The sequence below is a fragment of the Schistocerca nitens genome, chromosome 2, assembly GCF_023898315.1.
Source record: "Schistocerca nitens isolate TAMUIC-IGC-003100 chromosome 2, iqSchNite1.1, whole genome shotgun sequence".
NCBI classification, from domain to species: Eukaryota; Metazoa; Arthropoda; class Insecta; order Orthoptera; family Acrididae; genus Schistocerca; species Schistocerca nitens.
In genome coordinates, this window is record NC_064615.1 from 743,473,926 (window position 1) to 743,495,907 (window position 21,982).

The window sequence follows — 21,982 nt, forward strand, 5'->3', positions numbered from 1 at the left end:
AATTAGTAGCATAGGTGACTGAAGATGGAAGACGCCACGAGGGGGACTTGCGCCCCCCCCCCCCCCCCCACCGCCCTGGAGTACAGAGTTTATATTCATACCAGAATTCTCACACACTTGTAATTTTCATGATTCTGCGAAACGTCTCGTTTAGCCAACTGTAGCGTTAAGTGGCTGATGACAGCGGAATAATATAAGGTGGCGCACGAAAAACCGGCTCCGAGTACAGACTGCTCGCTAATTACGCACGATTTGAGACCACCACATGAAGAATAGATAAACACGTAGTAATTGGGCTGTGAAGAAATAACAAATAAGTTAAAGCAAACAACTTCGAAACAATAGGTGACGATTGGTAAGCGACAATGAGCAGTCTAGTACTCGGGGCCGATTTTTCGTGTGCCACCCTGTGCCACTGAAATGATGTTGCAGGAACTATCATATTCTCTTTACAAAATGTGACACCATACACTCGATCACTAAGCGCGGGCTTCGTCCGGTTGTAAGTCGGTCTGCCTTCCATAACAATGAACATGCTCTTTTACCTTGGATCAGAAAAAGACGGAAAAGGCCACTCGTGTGTACCGTGCCGACGGCCTTTGCATGTGTAATAACAAAAAATCTTACCTTTTTACAAGTAATTCTTCTGCTGTTTATCGAAATAGTGAAGTAAGCTGATACGCCATTTTGTTACCTGAAAAGATGTATTACATACTACGTAATTTTTATGTAGTTTACGTGATTATAACACACATTTTAATTACGGGTCGTGGACGCTGAATAGAATACGAAAAGAACCAGAAGTTCAGAGTTCAAAAAAGGTTTTGAAACAAATCTAGAATGAGCGTGCGAAGCGAACGAAACGAACAACAGCTCGATACTGAAGTAACTAACAGGGGAACCTCCCCATCGCACCCCCCTCAGATTTAGTTATAAGTTGGCACAATGGGTAGGCCTTGAAAAACTGAACACAGATCAATCGAGAAAGCAGGAAGAAGTTGTGTGGAACTATGAAAAAAAATTAGTAAAAGATACAAACTAAGTAGTCCATGCGCAAGATAGGCAACATCAAAGAGAATGTGAACTCAAGTGCGCCGTGGTCCCGTGGTTAGCGTGAGTTGCTGCGGAACTAGAGGTCCTTGGTTCAAGTCTTCCCTCAACTGAAAATTTTGCTTTCTTTATTTTCGCAAAGTTACGATCTGTCCGTTCGTTCATTGACGTCTCTGTTCACTGTGATAAGTTTAGTGTCTGTGTTTTGCGACCGCACCGCAAAACCGTGCGATTAGTAGACGAAAGGAGGCGCCTCTCCAATGGGAACCGAAAACATTTGATCGCAAGGTCATAGGTCAACCGATTCCTCCACAGGAATACACGTCTGTTATATTCTATTGGACACTGGTGACGGCATGTGCGTCACATGACAGGAATATGTTGTCGACCCACCTAACTTAGCGAATGGGTAAAAAGATTCTTCTACCTTGCCCGATTTAGGTTTTCTTGTGGATGTGATAATCACTCCAAAAAAAGTGATGAAAACATAAGAGTTTGTCACACAAACTGCACCAAATGAATGCAATAGTTTCACAGTCGCCCAGTTTTCCCTGTGCTCTGTCAAAACATATCTTTTTAACGTTTTCAAATTTTTCCGTGCGTAGACCGTCAAATCCTGCATATGTCCAAGCAAATCTGAACATGTCCTTGAATTTTGGAGAGCAAAGTTGATTATATAAAAAATTAAACTTTTCACTCGAGGGAAGACTTGAACCTAGGATCTCTCGTTCCGTAGCTGCTCTCGCTAACCACGGGATCACGGCGCTCCTTGACCTATTGTCCTTGATGTTGCCTATCATCGCATGGACTACTCAGTTCGTATATTTTACTAATTTTTTTCATAGTTCCACACAACTTCTTCCTGTTTTCTCGATTGATCTGTGTTCAGTTTTTCAAGGCCTATCCACTGTGCCAACTTGTAACTAAATCTGAGGGGGGTGCGATGGGGAGTTTCTCTTGTAAGAGCAGTCGGCAGTGGAACTGCGACGAGCGGCCACGCGAAGAAGGAAGAGTCCGGCAGAGCGAGACCTAGACAGACGAGAACGCGACCGAGGCTGGGACGAGACCGGCTGCCGTGAGGTTGCGGGAACGACACCGGCCGTTTCCCGTTCCCGGGAACTATAAGCAGAAAGCGACCGAAGTGAACTATAAAAGACCGTTCCTTAGAATGCGTTCCTCGCTCGTTCCGTTCATCTTGGTGAACCGTTCCTTTGGACCAGTTAGTTCGCAAACGATCGATCTCTGGTTCGAAGAGCAAGTAGGAGAGTAACAAAATTTTACTAATGTGGTACAGAATTGTAGCCATTATCAAAATAGTTACAGAAATCTTATCAAAAGTACAGTGGCCAGCCACATGCGTAGACTCCAGGACTGCCGAAGCATGCACATGTCAGTGTAGAATACTGTAGTAATAATACACTGGGGTAACAGTCATGGGATACTTCCTAATCTCATGTAGGACCCCTTTTTCCAAGCACAGTGCAGCTACTCGGCATGGGTTCAACAAGTCGTTTGAAGTCTCCTGCAGAAATATTGAGCCATGCTGCCTCTATAGCCGTCCATAACTGCGAAAGTGTTTCGGGTGCGGGAGTTTCTCGAACTGATCTCTCGATGTCTGAGAAATGTTCGATGGGATAGCTGTCGGACTATCTGGACGGCAAAATCATTCGCTCAAACTGTCCATAATGTTCTTTAAACCACATTGTTATCCATAAAAGTTCGATCGTTGTTTGGGAACATGACGTTCAATAATGGCTGTACATGGTCTCAAGGTAACAGAGTATCCAGAGGACCCGGTCCATTCCAGGTAAAAACAACCCACACCTTTATGGAACCACCACCAGCTCGCACAGTGCCTTCGAGACAGCTTGAGTCCGTGGATTTGTGGGGGCTGCGCCACACTCGAACCCTATTAGCAGCTCTTACCAACTGAAGTCGGTACTCACCTGACCAGGGCACGGTTTTCCAATCGTCTATGGTTCAACAGATATGGTCACGACCCCAGGAGAGGCACTGGAGGCAATGTCTTGCTGTTAGCAAAGGCACTCGTGTTCTCATCTTCTGCCATTGGCCTAATGGATATGTTCATCGTATATCCGACATAGATTTCTGCGGTTATTTCACGCATTGTTGCTTGGCTGTTAGCAATGACAACTCTACGCAAAAGCCGCTGCTCTCGGTCATTAAGTGAAGGCCGTGTGGGTAGGTAATTCCCTGAAATTTGGTATTCCCGCATGCTCTTGACACTGTGAATCTCAGAATACTGAATTCCCTAACGATTTCCGAAATGGAATGTCCCCTGCGCCTAGCTCGAACTATCTTTCCGCTTTCAGTCTTAATTCTGTCCTGTGAGACTTTTTCACATGAATCATCTGGGTACAAACGACAGCTCCGTCACTACGCTTCCCTTTCATAGTTCACGCAATACTACAACTGTCTGTATATGTACATATCGCTATCTCATGACTCTGTCACCTCAGTGTTGTAGCTACAGTTGTAGTTAGTAGGCAAGCCTTCAGCTCTTTCAAGGTTCAAAAATGGCTCTGAGCACTATGGGACTCAACTGCTGAGGTCATTAGTCCCCTAGAACTTAGAACTAGTTAAACCTAACTAACCTAAGGACATCACAAACATCCATGCCCGAGGCAGGATTCGAACCTGCGACCGTAGCGGTCTTGCGGTTCCAGACTGCAGCGCCTATAACCGCACGGCCACTTCGGCCGGCCTCTTTCAAGGCAGCAACCAGTCTGACATGCAGTAATTTAACTTGAAAGTTTGTCACTTAGGTCTTCAGTTACACTGTTTCAGCATAATTTTATTTTAGTGTATTTCCAAAATTAATACTTCATTGTACACTGTCCAGTCATATTGTGACCACCTGTCAAAAGCCTGAATAGCCATCTTTTGCAGCACAGACTACTGCAAGATGTACAGGAAAAGCCAGTGATACTTTGGAAGGTACCGACAGAGATGTGGAACCATGCCGACCTTAGTGCAATGGCCAGATGAACTAGGTTTCCCAGTTGAGGATCCTCGACGTGGACGTCCCAATCGAGGTGCTCCCACAGATTCTCGGCTGGGTTTAAATCCGAGGAGTTTCGTGGCCAGGGAAGAGCAGTAAACTCATTCTGGTAGTCTTCAAACCACGCGCGTATACAGTGAGCTGTGTGACACGTTGTGTTGTCCTGCTGATAGGTGGAATCGTGCCGAGGAAAAGCAGACTAGATGTTGGGTTTGCTACAGTCCCCAATAATATACGTGTATTTGTGTTGATCCATTGTGCCTTCCAGAATGAAGAGATCACACAGGGAATGTCCTCTGCCCTGGATAATTCAAAAATGGGTTGCAGGGTGTTTCTTTTCAGGCGCATCATGCCATACACGACTACGGCCATCTATCCGATGGAGCTTAAAACGTGGTTTATCTCAAAAGGTTACCTGTCACCACTCCATGCACGTGCAGTTGCGGTGCTGACATGCAAAGTCCAGCCTTTGTCGCCGATGAACAGCAGTCACATGGCTGTGTGAACCAGGCACCTGCTGTGGAGGCGCATACGCAGCAACGTGGTCGTTCGCTAAACAGCATGTCTCTTCGCCCGTATACACTATTGGCCATGAAAATTGCTACACCACGAAGATGACGTGCTACAGACGCGAAATTTAACCGACAGGAAGAAGATGCTATGATATGCAAATGATTAGCTTTTCAGAGCATTCCCACAAGGCTGGCGCCCGTGGCGACACCTACAACTTACTGACATGAGGAAAGTTTCAACCGATTTCTCATACACAAACAGCAGTTGACCGGCGTTGCCGGGTGAAACGTTGTTGTGATGCCTCGTGTAAGGGGGAGAAATGCGTACCATCGCGTTTACGACTTTGATAAAGGTCGGATTGTAGCCTATAGCGATTGCGGTTTATCGTATCGCGATATTGCTGCTCGCGTCGGTCGAGATCCAACGACTGTTAGAATATGGAATCGGTGGGTTCAGGAGACTAATACGGAACGCCGTGCTGGACCCCAACGGCCTCGTATCACTAGCAGTCTAGATGACAGGCATATCATCCGTATGGCTGTAACTGATCGTGCAGCCACGTCTCGATCCCTGAGGTAACAGATGGGGACGTTTGCAAGACAACAACCATCTGCACGAACAGTTCGACGTCGTTTGCAGCAGCATGGACTATCAGCTCGGAGACCGTGGCTGCGGTTACCCTTGACGCTGCATCGCAGACAGGAGCGCCTGCGATGATGTACTCAACGACGAACCTGGGTGCACAAATGGCAAAACGTCATTTTTGCGGATGAATCCAGGTTCTGTTTACAGCATCGTGATGGTCGCATCCGTGTTTGGCGACATCGCGGTGAACGCACATTGGAAGCGTGTATTCGTCTTCGCCATACTGGCGTATCACCCGGCGTGATGGTATGGGGGTGCCATTGGTTACACGTCTCGATCACCTCTTGTTCGCATTGACGGCACTTTGAACAGTGGACGTTACATTTCAGATGTGTTAGGACCCGTGGCTCTACCCTTCATTCGATCCCTGCGAAACCCTATATTTCAGCACGACAATGCACGACTGCATGTTGCAGGTCCTGTACGGGCCTTTCTGGATACAGAAAATGTTCGACAGGTGTCCTGGCCAGCACATTCTCCAGATCTCTCACCAATTGAAAACGTCTGGTCAATGGTGGCCGAGCAACTGGCTCGTCACAATACGCCAATCACTACTCTTAATGAACTGTGGTATCGTGTTGAAGCTGCATGGGCAACTGTACACGCCATCCAAGCTCTGTTTGACTCAATGCCCTGGCGTATCAAGGCGTTATTACGGCCAGAGGTGGTTGTTCTGAGTACTGATTTCTCAGGATCTATGCACCCAAATTGAGTGAAAATGTAATCACATGTCAATTGTAGTAGAATATATTTGTCAATGAATACCTGATTATCATCTTCATTTCTTCCTGGTGTAGCAATTTTAATGGCCAGTAGTGTATGTATCCGCAGTTGCCATTCACCCCTGTCGTATATGCCAAGTGGCGCACCACAGTTGCCTCGCCGCCTGTTTAGGATAACACAATTTTGCCATGCACATTATACAGGGTGTCCTAAAATTAATGACCCGATTTTAATGTCAGTAGGTAACTGAAACGGCGTTAGAAGCAATCGGCATGTTCTGGAGTTTCAGAAAAAATCAGCTAGATGTCGCTACGAATGATGACCTGGATGCCTCGACGTTGGATAGGGCGTACAGGCCCACGAGACCAGGTTTTATACTCTTGGCCTCCTAGGTCCCCTGACTTAACACCATCTGATTTGTTCCTGTGGGGATATGTTAAACAATGTGTTTACGTTCCTCCCTTACCTCGTGACATTGATGAACTAATAAGCAAAATATCAGCTTCTGTTGCTTCAGTGACAGTAGACACCTTACCCTTAGTTTGGGATGAATTGAACATTTATGATGGATTTTTATAAACGTCTGTCTTTTCTGAGTAATTTAGTACGAAATTTGTTGGTGTTACGCCCTTCTTCCTAATAAATAATTCTATTTAAAATCGGGTCATTTGTTTTGGGACACCCTGTACTTTAACCACGAGAGCACGCAAACGGTTTACAAACCTAGCCGCCTGCGAATGCTTCCACCCTTCGCTCGAAAGCCAATGATGATGCCGTTCTAGACATCAGATAAATCGCTCTATTTCTGCATTACTACGACGACTGCACTGTTTCGCCGCATTCTCACGACATGCTAGAGCTGCCACTGCAATCTTTGAGTGGTTATTGAACGTTGATGCCCAACATAGGCGGTGAGCACAACGTGACTGGACCGTGTATATTAACAATGTTTGCTGGTAAGATAGCCATCGCTATATGCACTGTCTGATAAAAGGTCACTCCTTTGTAACGTGGAATCGATCGTTAGATTTCATGAGAGATGGACACGCCTGTACAAAAGGCGACAGCAGTATTTTGCTGCCAGAAAAGAATCATTAAAAGCAGAATGAGTTGGCAAGAAGAGCTCATCGATTTTGAACGTGGGCTAGTCGTTGGATGTGAATATTCAGGTTTTGGCGGCGCAAAGACTTTCATAAAGTTTCGCGTGTGCAGCCGCAAGAATTCTTCTTCTAATATTTCTGCTGTATAACGTTCAGCCATCTTCAAAGTGAGCCGCAAGACTGCCGCTCCAGTGCTCGCTTCGTCCCTTTATACTCGTGTACCGCGGAACTGCGCATGCGGCCACAGATGCAAATGCGCCAGACACATTGGTCGGCGGCAGAGACGTGCACAATGCGAATGAAAAGGAGGGATGCCTTCCATTCATGGATGTTCTGGTTCGGCGCAGAGAGGATGGCACTTTGGGACATGAAGTGTATCGGAAGGCGACGCACGCGGATTTGCATTTACGTGCAAATAGCTGCCACCATCCTGCCCAGACGATGAGTGTTCTCCGAATTTTGACCCATAGAGCGCGTATTATTTCTGACGAAAGCAGTCTGCAAGATGAACTTTCCCACTTACAAAGAGTGTTTGAAGACAATGGGTACTTCCCACAGCAAATACAGAAGGCACTGAAAATGAAATCGAAAGAGGCCACAAAGAAAGCAGAAGAAGACGAAGAAACCTGTAAATCGATGGCCTTCGTGCGATATGTGGGTAGCCTCTCGTCAAACATAGGACGGATTCTCAGCAGACACAGAGTAAAAGTGATTTTTCGTCCTCCACCCAAGACAGCTTCACTCGTGGGTTCTGTCAAAGATTTGTTGCTCCGAAAATCTGGAGTTTACAAAATTCCATGTGAATGTGGCCTTTCTTACATTGGACAAACAACTCGTACTTTCCAAGAAAGATGTACAGAACACCGGAGGTACACACGACTTTTACAACCCAACAAGTCGGCAGTGGCAGAGCACTGTATTGACACTGGTCACAGTATGTTTTATGACAACGTCGAAATTTTGGTAACTACATCATCTTTTTGGGACTCTATAGTGAAGGAGGCAATTGAGTTTCGCTTGACGACGAATTTAAGTAATAGAGATAGTGGTTTCAACCTTGATAAATCATGGAATCCGGCACTCGGTGTAATAATCTCACAAATACGTCGTCACAGGTCAGCTCACAAGGATATATCGACATGCCAACATAGATCGACTGGCGCATTTGCATCTGTGGCCGCATGCGCAGTTGCGCGGTACACGAGTATAACTGGATCATCAGGGACATTTCAACTCTTCTAAAGTTGCCCATATCAACTTTGTTGGTATTTTGAAGTCGAAAGGTGAAGGAACGGTCACAACTAAAGCAAGACTAGGCAGATCTCATGTAATGAGGAACAGCAACTGTCGGGTATTGCGGAGCGTGCTTTTAAAAAATCTCTCGAAATTAGCAAAAAGAAACTCTCGTCCGTTCCAAAGTGTTAACAACAGCTCATGTAGAACAATGAATGAGCAAGGAGTTGAAAATAATGAGGTACAGCGTCGAGCAGCTCCCCATAGGAAACGTATTTCTGTTGTCACTGCTAAGCGACGTTTGATATAGCCTAGAAAGTAACGCCACTGTACAAAGGACGAGTGATTTCTCGTGATGAATCACGCTAGAACTTGTGGCAGTGCAATGGAAGTGTTCGGATTTGGCGAATGCGTAGAGAACGTTACCTGCCATTATGTGCAGTACAGAGGAGGCGACATCATATAGGAGTATGTTTCGTGGTTAGGGTGTGGTGCCCTAATTGCGCCCCCCTCCCCCCCCCCCCCCCCCCCCCTGCGAGTTCGTAGGTAAGAATAGGCCCGCGGTATTCCTGCCTGTCGTAAGAGGCGACTAAAAGGAGTCTCAACTGTTTCAGCCTTTAATGTGATGGTCCCCTAAAGGGTTTGACCACTCCATTTCAAAATTTTCCGTTAGTGCGTACCATTTGGGGAAGGACGCCTTATGTGGTGCATCATAAATCCATGTTGCCCTAAGATCTGGCACATCCGATATTCTCATGGTGTTGGACTCCCACCGAGCTTCCAGGCACATAGGCTGAAGTGTGTTCCGGGTAGCATACATTCCTTCCTTTGTGCATTTCCATCTTTGCCCTCGTGATACAAATGGATATTAGACACCCGACATCCAGCACGCCAGTCCGGTGTGGTGGGGTCGTCATGTACCCTCTTGGTGGTCGCCCCGTGACTTCACAGGGATCGCACTGCTGATGCCTGAGCTGCTACCTCCCCACATATGCCGAGAAGTAGATGCCTATCCCTCTGGGCCATCAGGACTCCCGGCGCAGGCCATCCTGCCAGGTGGTCTTTGCTGTGCCTGGGTGGCACCCGTGGGGAGAGCCCCTGGTCGGAGTGGGTGGCATCAGGGCGGATGACCCGCAATGAAGCGTGGTACATCATCTCTCGCTGGTGAGCCTCCACCAGCAGTCTCTAACCGATCGAGGTCCATCCTCAATGGGAAGAAATATGATCCAAGATCATTTCCCTCCCTGGCCACTCCATGGGAGGAACATATGGCTAAAGACAGCAGTGCCGATTATTCACCCCGGTACCTTGTCTGTACGCGAGTTGATGGTGAATTATTGATGCCAACCAAGCCTCAGTTTTTTGTGGAGCATTTATAGGACAAGTTCAGGAAATGGAGGGCTTGTCCAAAATACGCTCTGGGTCAGTTCTAATCAAAACAGCATCCTCTGCCCAGTCACGGAGGTTGCTCGCTTGTGACAAGTTGGGGGATGTTTCAGTCAGCACCACGCCCCATCAGAGTCTAAACATGGTCTAGGGTATTATATTCCATAGGGATTCTCTTCAGCATCAGATAATGAACTACACACCAACCTAGAACGACAAGGTGGTCACTTCATCCGGCGCGTCCATCGAGGTCCGAGGGATAATCAGGTAGCCACCGGTGCCTTCATCTTGGCCTTAAAGGGTGATGTCTTACCCGAAAAGGTCAAGGTGACGGTTTACCGCTGTGATGTGAAGCCATATGTCCCTCCTCCGATGCGGTGTATTAAATGCTGCAAGTTTGGGCGTATGTCATCCCGATGTACTTCCAGCATCATGTGTCGAGATTGTGGTCGTCCTTCGTATCCCAATACTCCATGTGCCCCGCCTTATTTCTGTGTTAACTGCGGAGAACACCATTCCCCCTGCCCGCCGGACTGTAGGATTTTCCAGAAAGAATGAAAGATAATGGAATGTAAGACCCTGAACCACCTGACCTACACAGAGGCTAAGCGGAAATATGAGAGGCTCCATCCTGTGCCAATGACGTCGACCTACGCCGCTGCTGCAACCACGGTTCTCCCATCTCCCGTGTCATCACGTACGGTTGGCTTTCTGATCAGTCAGAATCCACTGGCCCCCATTCATTGTGGGGGGCACTTCACTCCCTGTTGCTCCTGCTCCATCTACTTCAGGAGCAACACCCCCCTAACCATTGGGGACATCAGTTCCCACTTCCCAGCCGGAGAAGAGTAAGACTTCTTTGGCTACTCTCGCCAGGAAGGGGTCCCTTGGGGACCTCCCTTTGCAAGTTCCGACCAGTGGAAAAGCAGACACCCGCAAGTGGCTGAAACAACCACCACTCGCTGGTCGTATGGCCTCACGGTCATCGTCTGTCCCTGAGACTGACCCAGTGAGCCCTCCCAGCCTGAACCACCGAAGGCACAGTGTGAGAAACAGAAAAAGGTGGTTCCCAAGAATCAAGACAGTGTGGTGGCACCCATCCCACCGCTTCCTACAAGCTCCGCGTCTGGGGATGAGTTTGAGATTCTGGCATCTGCTGAAGACCTCGATCTCACCAGACCCTCGGATGCAATGGATGTCATTCACGTGGGTACTGAATTGGTGGCAGCAAGTGACCCAGCAGCGTAATCTGCCTCCTCAGTCCCTTCACGCCTTTCTCAGCCATGGACAGTATCATCCTCCAGTGGAACTGCAGTGGTTTCTTCCACCATCTAGCTGAGCTCTAACAAGTTATCAGCCTTCACCCTTTCTTCAGGGAACACATGGTTTCCAGCTATGTGAACCCCCACCCTCTGTGGCTATCGGGGTTATTATAAGAACTGGGTAGCTTATGAAAGGGTATCTGGTGGCGCCTGCATCTATGTCCTTCACTCTCTTCACAGCGAGTCTGTCGCTGTTCGGGTGTGGATGCCACAGGCTGTTACTGTCTGCAGTCTGTATCTTCCACCGGATGGTGATGTCCCACAGCATGTCCTCGCTGCGCTGATAGCCCAGTTGCCGCCACCTTTCTTGTTACTGGGCGACTTCAACGCCCATAACCCTCTGTGGAGTGGCTCAGTGAAAAGAGGTCGAGGCGCCACCGTTGAGCATGTATTGGCACAGCTCGACCTTTCCATTTTAAATGATGGTGCCTTCACACATTTCAGTGTGGTGCATGGCACGTACTCCGCCATCGACCTTTCGATCTGCTGCCCTAGCCTCTTACCGTCTGTCCAATGGAGTGTGCAGGACGACCTGTGTGGTAGTGACCACTTTCTGATCTTTCTGTCACTGCCACAGCGTCACTCTTCTGGGCGCCCTAGCAGATGGGCTATGAATAACGCTGACTGGGACATGTTTTCATCCATGGCCGCTATTGCGCCTCTTTCTCATGAAGCCATTGATGCTGTGGTTCACTCGGTCACCACCAGCATCGTTACTGCCGCAGAATCTGCCATTCCCCGTTGTTCTGGGTCCCCTCGGCGAAGGACTGTGCCTTGGTGGCCGCCTGAGATCGCTGAGGCGATTAAAGACCACCGGCGGGCGCTCCAGCATCACAAGCGGCATCCATCTTTAGAAAACCTCGTCGCCTTTAAACGGCTCCATGCGTGGGCCCGCTGCCTCATTCGCCAACACAAGCAGGAGTGCTGGGAACGGTATGTCTCCACAATTGGCCTCCATGTCTCTCCATCGCAGGTCTGGGCCAAGATTAGACGCCTCCATGGCTATTGGACCCCTGTCAGCGTCCCTGCGCTGTCACTGATTGGGGCAATGTGTACTGACTCCGACAAAATTGCCAACTGCTTAGCATACCATTTTGCTCTGTTCCGCATTTGTGAATTACACACTGCCTTTCCGCTCTATTAAAGAGCCGTTGGAACATCGGAGCCTTTCATTTCACACGCGCTATCCTTAATCCTACAATGTCCCATTCACTGAGTGGGAATTCCACAGTGACCTAGCCGCTTGCCCTGATACAGCTCCCGGGCCAGATTGCATCCACTGTCAGGTGCTGAAACACCTCTCAGTAGACTGCCAGCGACGCCTCCTCAACCTTTACAACCGTATCTGGCTCAAGGATGAATTTCCGTTGCAATGGCGGGAAAGCATTGTTATCCCTGTTTTGAAACTTGGCAAGAACCCATTGGAGGTGGACAGCTACCGCCCCATTAGCCTCACAAACGTTCTTTGCAAGTTGCTCGACTGCATGGTGAGCCGGCGGTTGAGTTGGGTACTCGAGTCTCGGGGCCTTCTGGTTAGCCTGGAGTCAGCCATCCGTACGGCCTTTGCCCGCCGTCAGCACCTCGTCGCTGTCTTTTTCGACATGCGGAAGGCATACAGTACGACATGGCGCCATCACATCCTCTCTACGCTTCATGGTCGGGGTCTTCGGGATCCACTGCCGATTTTCCTACGAAATTTTCTGTCACACCATACCTTCCGCATCCAAGTCGCGGCCTCCCATAGTTCCTCCCGAGTTCAGGAGAACGGGGTACCACAGGGATCAGTCCTAAGTGTCTGCCTGTTTTTAATTGCAATTAACGGGCTCGCTGCGGCGGTGGGAACGTCTGTCTCAGCTTCCTTGTATGCTGTCGACTTCTGCCTCTACTATAGCTCCATTGGCATTGCAGCTGCTGAACGTCAGCTGCAGGGCGCTATCCGCAAGGCGCAGTCTTGGGCTGTAGCGCATGGCTTCCAGTTTTCGGCTGCCAAGACTTGCGTTTTGCATTTCTGCCAGCGACGAACAGTTCACCCTTAGCCGCGGCTTTACCATGCCGGCGAACTTCTTGCTGTGGTGGAGACACGTCGGTTTTTGGGTGTGGTTTTTGATGCCCGGTTGACTTGGCTCCCACATGTTCGGCAGCTTAAACAGATGTGTTGGCGACATCTTAATGCTCTGCGATGCTTGAGCCACACCAGCTGGGGCGCCGACCGATCTACCCTCTTATGGCTGTACCAGGCGTTAATCCAGTCCCGTCTGGATTATGGGAGCCTGGCTTATGGTTCAGCATCCCCTTCTGCGTTGCGGGTGCTGGACCCAATCCTTCACAGCGGGATACGCCTTGCCACTGGTGCTTTCCAGACCAGCCCTGTGAACAGCTTTCTCGTGGAGGCAGGTGTCCCTCCACTGCAGTTGCGGCGCCAACGCTTACTGGCAGCTTAAGCTGCCCGTGTTTTTAGCTTGCCCGGGCATCCTAATTATCGTCTACTGTTCCCACAGCCGGTCGTCTATCTCCCAGAACGTCGGTCCCGTTCGGGTTGTACGATCGCGGTCCGCGTCAGAGAGCTTCTCTCCGGGCTTGGGGTTTTCATTCTTCCACCTCCTTTCCCGGCGTCTCTGCGTACACCCCCGTGGTGTGTGCCTCGCCCTTGCCTTCGGCTCGATTTGGCTCAGGGCCCAAAGGACTCAGTCCCTCCAGAGGCCTTCCGCCGCCGCTTTCTTTCCATCCTTGCCACGTATCAGGGCTCTGGCGTTGTTTACACTGATGGTTCGATGGTTGCTGGTCGTGTCGGTTATGGTCTGACTCTAGGGGACCACTACGAACATTATTCCTTGCCGGCTGGCTGCAGCGTTTTCACTGCTGAGCTGATCGCCATCTTTCGTGCCATAGAGTATATCCGCTCCTGCTCAGGTGAGTCCTTCGTTATCTGTAGCGACTCCCTGAGCGGTTTACGAGCTATCGACCAGTGTTTCCCTCGCTCTCGTCTGGTGATGGCTGTCCAGGAGTCCCACCATTCTCTTGCCCGTGACGGCCGCTCTGTGGTCTTTGTGTGGACCCCTGGCCATTTTGGGATACCAGACAATGAACATGTAGACAGCCTGGCCAAGCATGCCACTAGTAAACCATCACTGAACGTTGGATTCCCGGAGACTGATTTGCGAGCGTTCTTACGCCGCAAAGTTTTCGCGCTTTGGGACGCTGATTGGTGCGATCTGACCACACTTAGCAAACTCCGTGCTGTCAAGGAGGCGACGACTGTGTGGCGGTCATCCATGTGAGACATTCGCAGGGACTCTGTTGTCCTTTGTCAGCTCCGCATTGGCCGCACCCGGCTGACTCACAGCTATTTACTGAGCCGTGAGGACCCGCCTGTATGTCGCTGTGGGGCGGATTTGACGGTGGTCCACATTTTGTTAGCCTGTCCCCTTTTAGCTGTGCTCAGGCAGACATTTGCGCTGCCTGATACGCTCCCTGCCCTTTTAACAGATGACTCTGACATGGCAGGCTTAGTTTTGCGTTTTATTCGGGCAGGGGGCTTTTATCACTTACTCTAAGTGTTTGTACTTTTTTGTGTTGAGTCTGGCATTTAGCCTACGGTTTTAGATTGAGTTTTTAATGTGTCTCTCGGTGGTTGGCCTTTCCCTTTTTGTCTCTATGGTCGGCTAACCACTGCCACACTCTGTGTGATTTTAATTTCTTTTGTCTGGTCTCCGTCTCCGTCTTTCTTGTCTTGTCGTCTGTCGTCCTTTCCATTGTCGTTTTTTTTTCTGTGTGGGTGTTACGTGTTTTGGAAGAAGGGACCGATGACTGTAGCAGTCTGGTCCCTTTAATCTCACAACCAACCAACCCTAATTGCGCGTAAGAAATCGCTAAATGCGGAATGATATGAACAGATTTTATGGCATTTTGTACTGTCTACAGTAGAGGAACAGTCTGGAGCCGATTATTGTATCAACGTGACATGCACTCTGAGATAAAAACCCATCTGTGAGGCGATGGCTTGTAGACATAATTCCTTAAATGGATTAGCCTGCCCAATGGAACATACTTGGGATGAGTTAGAACGTAGACTACGCTCCACACCCCGTCGTCCGACATCACTATCTGCTCTGGTTTCGGCTCTTGAGGACAAATGCGCTGCCATTCCTCTAAAGACATTGACACCTCGTTGACAATGTTCCCAGTACAGACCAGGCAGTCATAATGACGAAGGGTCGGCGCACCCCACATTATTGTCCACTAACAGGTGCCCCGATACTTTTGATAGTGCATGAGAACGCACATTTCTTTCACAGATATTTATTCATTTAACTGTTGTTTCATATTTCTGTCTATTTTATTAACTCACAATCCTAGCCAGTGCTGCAGGATCACAGCTGCAGGTTATTAGCTGCGAGGCAAAAAGCAGACGTGCGCGTCTCGACCGTATGACTGCATCGAGCTATTCTTTTTAAACTGAGCCGTGCATAGACACAGTACCTAAAGTACGAGTAACCACAAGTAAAGACGCAGTTGGTTTGCTCTTATCGGATGCTGTTTGGAAGAGCAGCCACACATGCAGTAACCGTTCGGTACCGTCGCATCTTGTAGATCCCAGCTGTTCTGAGACCTGTTACGTCTTTAACTGGTCTCGGTAATTGACGGAATTTCGTCGGAAGCCTGAAAATCGATTTGATCTTGCGTCGTTTCAACGGGCGGTTTACCTCGCCCGACTCATAGCCACAGAACGGCAAGAAAGCAAGTTTCTCTTTCTGATCCTCATCGGTGATCCTGTTTGAAATCACTTCTTTTATTTGATGGACGTTATAGCCGTTGTTCCTGAAGACCTCGCGTAGGTGGTTTAGCTTCCGTGGCAAGTTACCAGCGTATGATATCATTCTTGTACGATGGATCAGTGTTTGTGAAACAGCGCTTCTGTGCCTGGTGGTGATGGCTGGTAGTGTGCAAGTACATATCAGTGTGGGTGGGTTTTCTACAGACGTTGTGGCCAAGGCATCCATTTCGTTTGCGGCCCACGACAGTGTCGAGGAAGACAATGCATCGTCTTTTTCTACTTCCGTGGTAAACTGGATGTTACTGTTAATGCCGCTGAGGCGTTCCAAGAATATCAGGCTCTGATAGCCTGCCCCCATGAGCTGCTTCAGGACTTCCATCAAATAAAGTAATTTCAAACAAGACTCTCAGCAAGATCACCGATGAGGAGCAGGGAAAGAAACTTGCTTTCTTGCCGTACCTTGTCGGGCAAGATAAGTCGCCTGCTGAAACGATGCAAGATCAAATCGATCTTCAGGCCTCCGACGAAAATCCGTCAATTGCTGAGACCAGATAAATACGCGGCAGGTCTCAGAACACCTGGGGGTCTACAAGATACCTGGCAAATGTGGCTAGTCTTGCACCGGACAAACACTACGCGCTGTGGAACAACGCAGGAAGGAGCATGAGAGGTTTTATCGCCTACGCTACCACAAGAAATCTGCTTTAGCTGAGGATGCCTTAGAAAACGGACACAGAATAAAATCTGACGAAACATTCGTCGTGGCTTGCACAAACTGTATGTTTACTGTATCATTCACTGTCGTTTCTACCTTCGGTCATTTTCGAGTGGTTCCAGTATGATAGACTGCACTCAGTGGTCTTGTCTGATAATAAATTTGCTCTCATTAGAGATGAGACCTGCATGCCGAGGTCCCGCTGTCACAAGATGGCTGAGTGATTATATACAAAAAAGTTAGTACTTAGATTTTGGAGCATCGTCTCTTCAGGTTTGCATTTTTTTTTCGTTCATTAATTCCGCATAGTCTCTAAGTGGCAATTGTTTCTGTTGTTTAATTAAGTAGCAAATGCAATTTAATTTGGTAGATACAAGGCTTTATTAGTTGATAACTACTCAACTTACGCATTGCAGCACTTCAGTTATTAATGCGCAATATCGTTTTACAGAACCAAGTACACATACATCTGCTTGTGTGCCTGCCTTCAGAAATGCTTGAAGTCTTTGGAACATGTCCAATTGTCTACAGTAGTGGTTTTGAGTGCAAGTGTTGCATCTAATTTAAAACTGGCTTCAAGTTTAGTGTATATGTTGATGTGTTTTGTACACAAATAAGATGCTACGGCATCTAGGGATGGTTTTATAAACGCTCATTTTTTTAAGTAGTACATAAAACTTGACCAGCATACTGTACTTACTGATTCCGTCAACATTAATAATTTGATGTCTGTTTCTCAAACGTGTGGTGTTTTTCGTGTTACCTCTCTAATTTAAAAGTATAAAATTATAGGTGGTGTTTTGAATATGACAAAAGTGTGAATCAATTGCGTTGTGAATAAGTTATTTATGATTGAATATAATTCGTGCATATGTAGCATAATCTTCAACCTGGCAAGTTTTCAGGAAAGTAAATTTTTACCGGGTTCTCTGTCGCCAGAACTTTCCAATTATGCATAAACTTCAGAAAAGGTCACTTGAAACTAACTGTTGCTTCCACGTTTTGGTGGCTTTAAAGGTTGTTTAAGAGTTTCGGTGCATCACAGGCTAGATTGAGCATCATTGCGCTTTGCTGTCGATTGGTATTGTATGTTAGTTTTTTTTTCTTTCACGTAGATTATATAATGGTACGGATTATGGTTTGTCATTATATGAAAAAGATTACTTGGTATTTTATCTCAATAAGCACATGTAGACATTTCAGATAGTATTGACATCGTTATTATTCAATTTACGAATGCTAATCTTTATTTTATAGTGCAAATTTGTCAACCGGACTTACTGATACCATGTCTGACGAGATTTATTGTTCGGTTATTGGGTTGAGGATAAAGTGCAGAGATCGACATCATAGGAAAAGCGTTACAAGCTCCTGGAAACACAGCAGTAGTCAACATGTTTAAAAAGCATAAAAATGACATCTGTTGTACAGGCTCACATCATTTTTATGCTTTAACTAATGCTGGGCTTTCAGCACCTGTCAACTGCTTGAAAATGACCAGATGGCCGAAACTACAATAGTGGAGATATTGTAATAACCGTAGTCAGTTTGGAATAAGAAATCCTTCCAAAAATTGTAAGAGACTGATATTCAACAGCAAATACCCCCTTTGTGAGAAATTCCAATACAGATATTTTTATTTCCGAGTTTGCAGTACTAAAACGAAATAAATGGTTTCTTGTTACGTGGTACATAAGATTTTCCCGAATTGGGGTACTGCCATTCGCATTTGGTCATTCGGTGATTATCTGCGAATGAGAGAGTTCGTTTTAGCAGAGAAACCTTTCTCTGTGCTCTTGACCGTGATATTGAAGCAGGTTCTACTACCAACATCGACCACCAAATGTTCGAAGTCCTATACAAGCTTGTCTACATTACAGTTCATCACAGAATCTTTTGATCAAAAATAAATACGCGAAATTGCCTTTGAAATGCACCAGACTGCATTATGGCTGTTACTAAACTCCACATTAACGTTACATATCGCTTGCGAATCTCAAAAAACACGGTATACAATATGGCAGCTAATAATTACTGTTTCATCGCACCCACTTCATACACGTCCTCTCGTTACCCTCTCTTGCACCAAAATCAGGTCACATACCGTTTTTCTTACATTTCTTCGCTCGTCATGGAGCAACGCTAAGTCAAGGAATAAATATTTCGCCGCGCAGGCGAAATGCGATATTTGTTAGCTTTGAACCGCTAATAATAGGAAGGTTGTTGAACCATCAGCTGATCGATTCAGGACACCTAACCGCCAGGAATATTACAGCGTTTATTAAGATAGTACCTATTCTTTCGGAAAGAACAGATACCACCGGTGACCAAGCAGCTCGTTAGAATGAAATTACAATGAAATGAACACCCTTAGCCATGTAAGCAGGAGATCCCGGGTTCGAGTCCCGGTCGGGGCACACATTTTCATCTGTCCCCGTTGACGTATGTCAACGCCTGTAAGCAGCTAAGGGTGTTCATTTCATTGTAATTTCATATTACAGCGTGTTTCAAAGAGAAAATACGAAAGTATTATTTTGTCCAAACGAACGATCGCTGCGCCTCGGCTCTGCTGTTGGAGAAACGAATACATAGTCTAGTTTATGTTAATAGCCGCAAGGTGTCAATTGTCTTGTGTTTTGCTTGATAACCGTCATATCTTTAAAATGGCTACTCCGCAGCAGAAATCATTTTGTGTTCTCGAGTTTCCGAAGTGCAATTCCGTGATTACAGTGCAAAGACGTTTCAGGTTGAGGTACCAAATTGATCCTCCGAATGGGTGGAACATTCGCAGATGGTATCGGCAGTTTCTAGATACAAGATGTGTATGTAAAGCAAAAAGTCCTGGCCGCCTTCGTGTCCCTCAAAGTGTTGCACGAATTCTAACTGCTTTCCACCGTAGTATTTCAACATCAACTCGTAATGCCAGTCGGGAGTTGCAACTGCCTACAACAATAATTTGGCGTGTTTTGAGACGTCGGTTGATTATGAAGTGCGTGAATATCTGAATGAAACCCTACCGAACTGTTGAGATGGTCGTCATGGAGCTGGCGACATAGCGTGTCTCAGCTGGGCTTCACGGTCACCGGTTTTGACACCCTCTGACTTTTTTCTGTGGTGTTTCGTCCAAGACAATGTTTATGTACCACCACTCCCACAGAAACTGGAAGAGTTGAAGAACTGGATCCGTTCTGGCATAACATCAGTGACTAAGGACATGCTTGCCCTAGTATGGGAGGAATTTGAGTATCGATGTGATATTGTTCGTGTCGCTGATGGAGGACGTATTGAACATCTGTGATTTAAACTTGAGATGTTCGTAAATATGTATGTAAAGTTGCATATTCGTGTGTCTTAATGTTTAATAAATATATGCATTCGAAATACGTATATTGTTTTTGAAGCATCCTGTATAACGTGGAGCGTGTAGAGCGGTTATTGCAAAAAGACAATCATGTAACTGTGTGCGCGATATCAGAACAACTTATTTGGATCGTGATGTGTGTCACAGGATTTTACATTAAGGTTTAGGGAAACGGAAACCTTATGTAAAACTCGTCCCTCACGCACTAACAGACGAACAGAAAGAGGAAAGACGAATTTCTACTGAACTACTGGAGAGAGCCAGAAATGATCCCATATTTCTGTCAAAGATTATTGCTGGGGATGAAAGTTTGTGATGCTAGTATAACCCTCAAACGAAGCTTCAAATTGCTGAATGGGGAGCCCTGGGTCACCAGCCTCGAAAAAAGGACGACAACCTTCGAGAACAAAAAAACAATGTTGATAGCATTCTTTGACAGTAAGGGATTAGTTCGTCATGTGTGTTTCTCCAGGTCAGTGTACCAAGCTCCTTACATCAAAATCTTGCCATGCTTGAGACAAGCTGTTACTGCCATCCCAGATCCGCCACATCAGCCATATTCGCCCGAACTCTGGCCTTGCGATTTTTTCTTGTTTTCCTCGAGCGAAAAGGCTAAAAGGTAAGCTTCAGACATCCAACACGTTGTTTTGAGCGTCGCTCTCTTCGCCATAGCGATCAATCCAATAATGGATTGCCTCCCAGCTGATGTACAGGGTGTTTCAAAAATGACCGGTATATTTGAAACGGCAATAAAAACTAAACGAGCAGCGATAGAAATACACCGTTTGTTGCAATGTGCTTGGGACAACAGTACATTTTCAGGCAGACAAACTTTCCAAATTACAGTAGTTACAATTTTCAACAACAGATGGCGCTGCGGTCTGGGACACACTATAGTACGATATTTTCCACATATCCACCATGCGTAGCAATAATATGGCGTAGTCTCTGAATGAAATTACCCGAAACCTTTGACAACGTGTCTGGCGGAATGGCTTCACATGCAGATGAGATGTACTGCTTCAGCTGTTCAATTGTTTCTGGATTCTGGCGGTACACCTGGTCTTTCAAGTGTCCCCACAGAAAGAAGTCACAGGGTTCATGTCTGGCGAATAGGGAGGCCAATCCACGCCGCCTCCTGTATGTTTCGGATAGCCCAAAGCAATCACACGATCATCGAAATATTCATTCAGGAAATTAAAGACGTCGGCCGTGCGATGTGGCCGGGCACCATCTTGCATAAACCACGAGGTGTTCGCAGTGTCGTCTAAGGCAGTTTGTACCGCCACAAATTCACGAAGAATGTCCAGATAGCGTGATGCAGTAATCGTTTCGGATCTGACAAATGGGCCAATGATTCCTTTGGAAGAAATGGCGGCCCAGACCAGTACTTTTTGAGGATGCAGGGACGATGGGACTGCAACATGGGGCTTTTCGGTTCCCCATATGCGCCAGTTCTGTTTATTGACGAAGCCGTCCAGGTAAAAATAAGCTTCGTCAGTAATCCAAATGCTGCCCACATGCCTATCGCCGTCATCAATCCTGTGCACTATATCGTTAGCGAATGTCTCTCGTGCAGCAATGGTAGCGGCGCTGAGGGGTTACCGCGTTTGAATTTTGTATGGATAGAGGTGTAAACTCTGGCGCATGAGACGATACGTGGACGTTGGCGTCATTTGGACCGCAGCTGCAACACGGCGAACGGAAACCCGAGATCGCTGTTGGATCACCTGCTGCACTAGCTGCGCGTTGCCCTCTGTGGTTGCCGTACGCGGTCGCCCTACCTTTCCAGCACGTTCATCCGTCACGTTCCCAGTCCGTTGAAATTTTTCAAGCAGATCCTTTATTGTATCGCTTTTCGGTCCTTTGGTTACATTAAACCTCCGTTGAAAACTTCGTCTTGTTGCAACAACACTGTGTTCTAGGCGGTGGAATTCCAACACCAGAAAAATCCTCTGTTCTAAGGAATAAACCATGTTGTCTACAGCACACTTGCACGTTGTGAACAGCACACGCTTACAGCAGAAAGACGACGTACAGAATGGCGCACCCACAGACTGCGTTGTCTTCTGTATCTTTCACATCACTTGCAGCGCCATCTGTTGTTGAAAATTGTAACTACTGTAATTTCGAAAGTT

General features: G+C 47.1%; 1 protein-coding gene across 1 annotated transcript in view; it reads left to right on the top strand.

Annotated features, from left to right (window-relative positions):
- The window catches only part of LOC126234602 (uncharacterized), a 254,873-nt gene that overhangs the window by 215,713 nt on the left and 17,178 nt on the right, over positions 1–21,982 (top strand). The window lies entirely within an intron of this gene.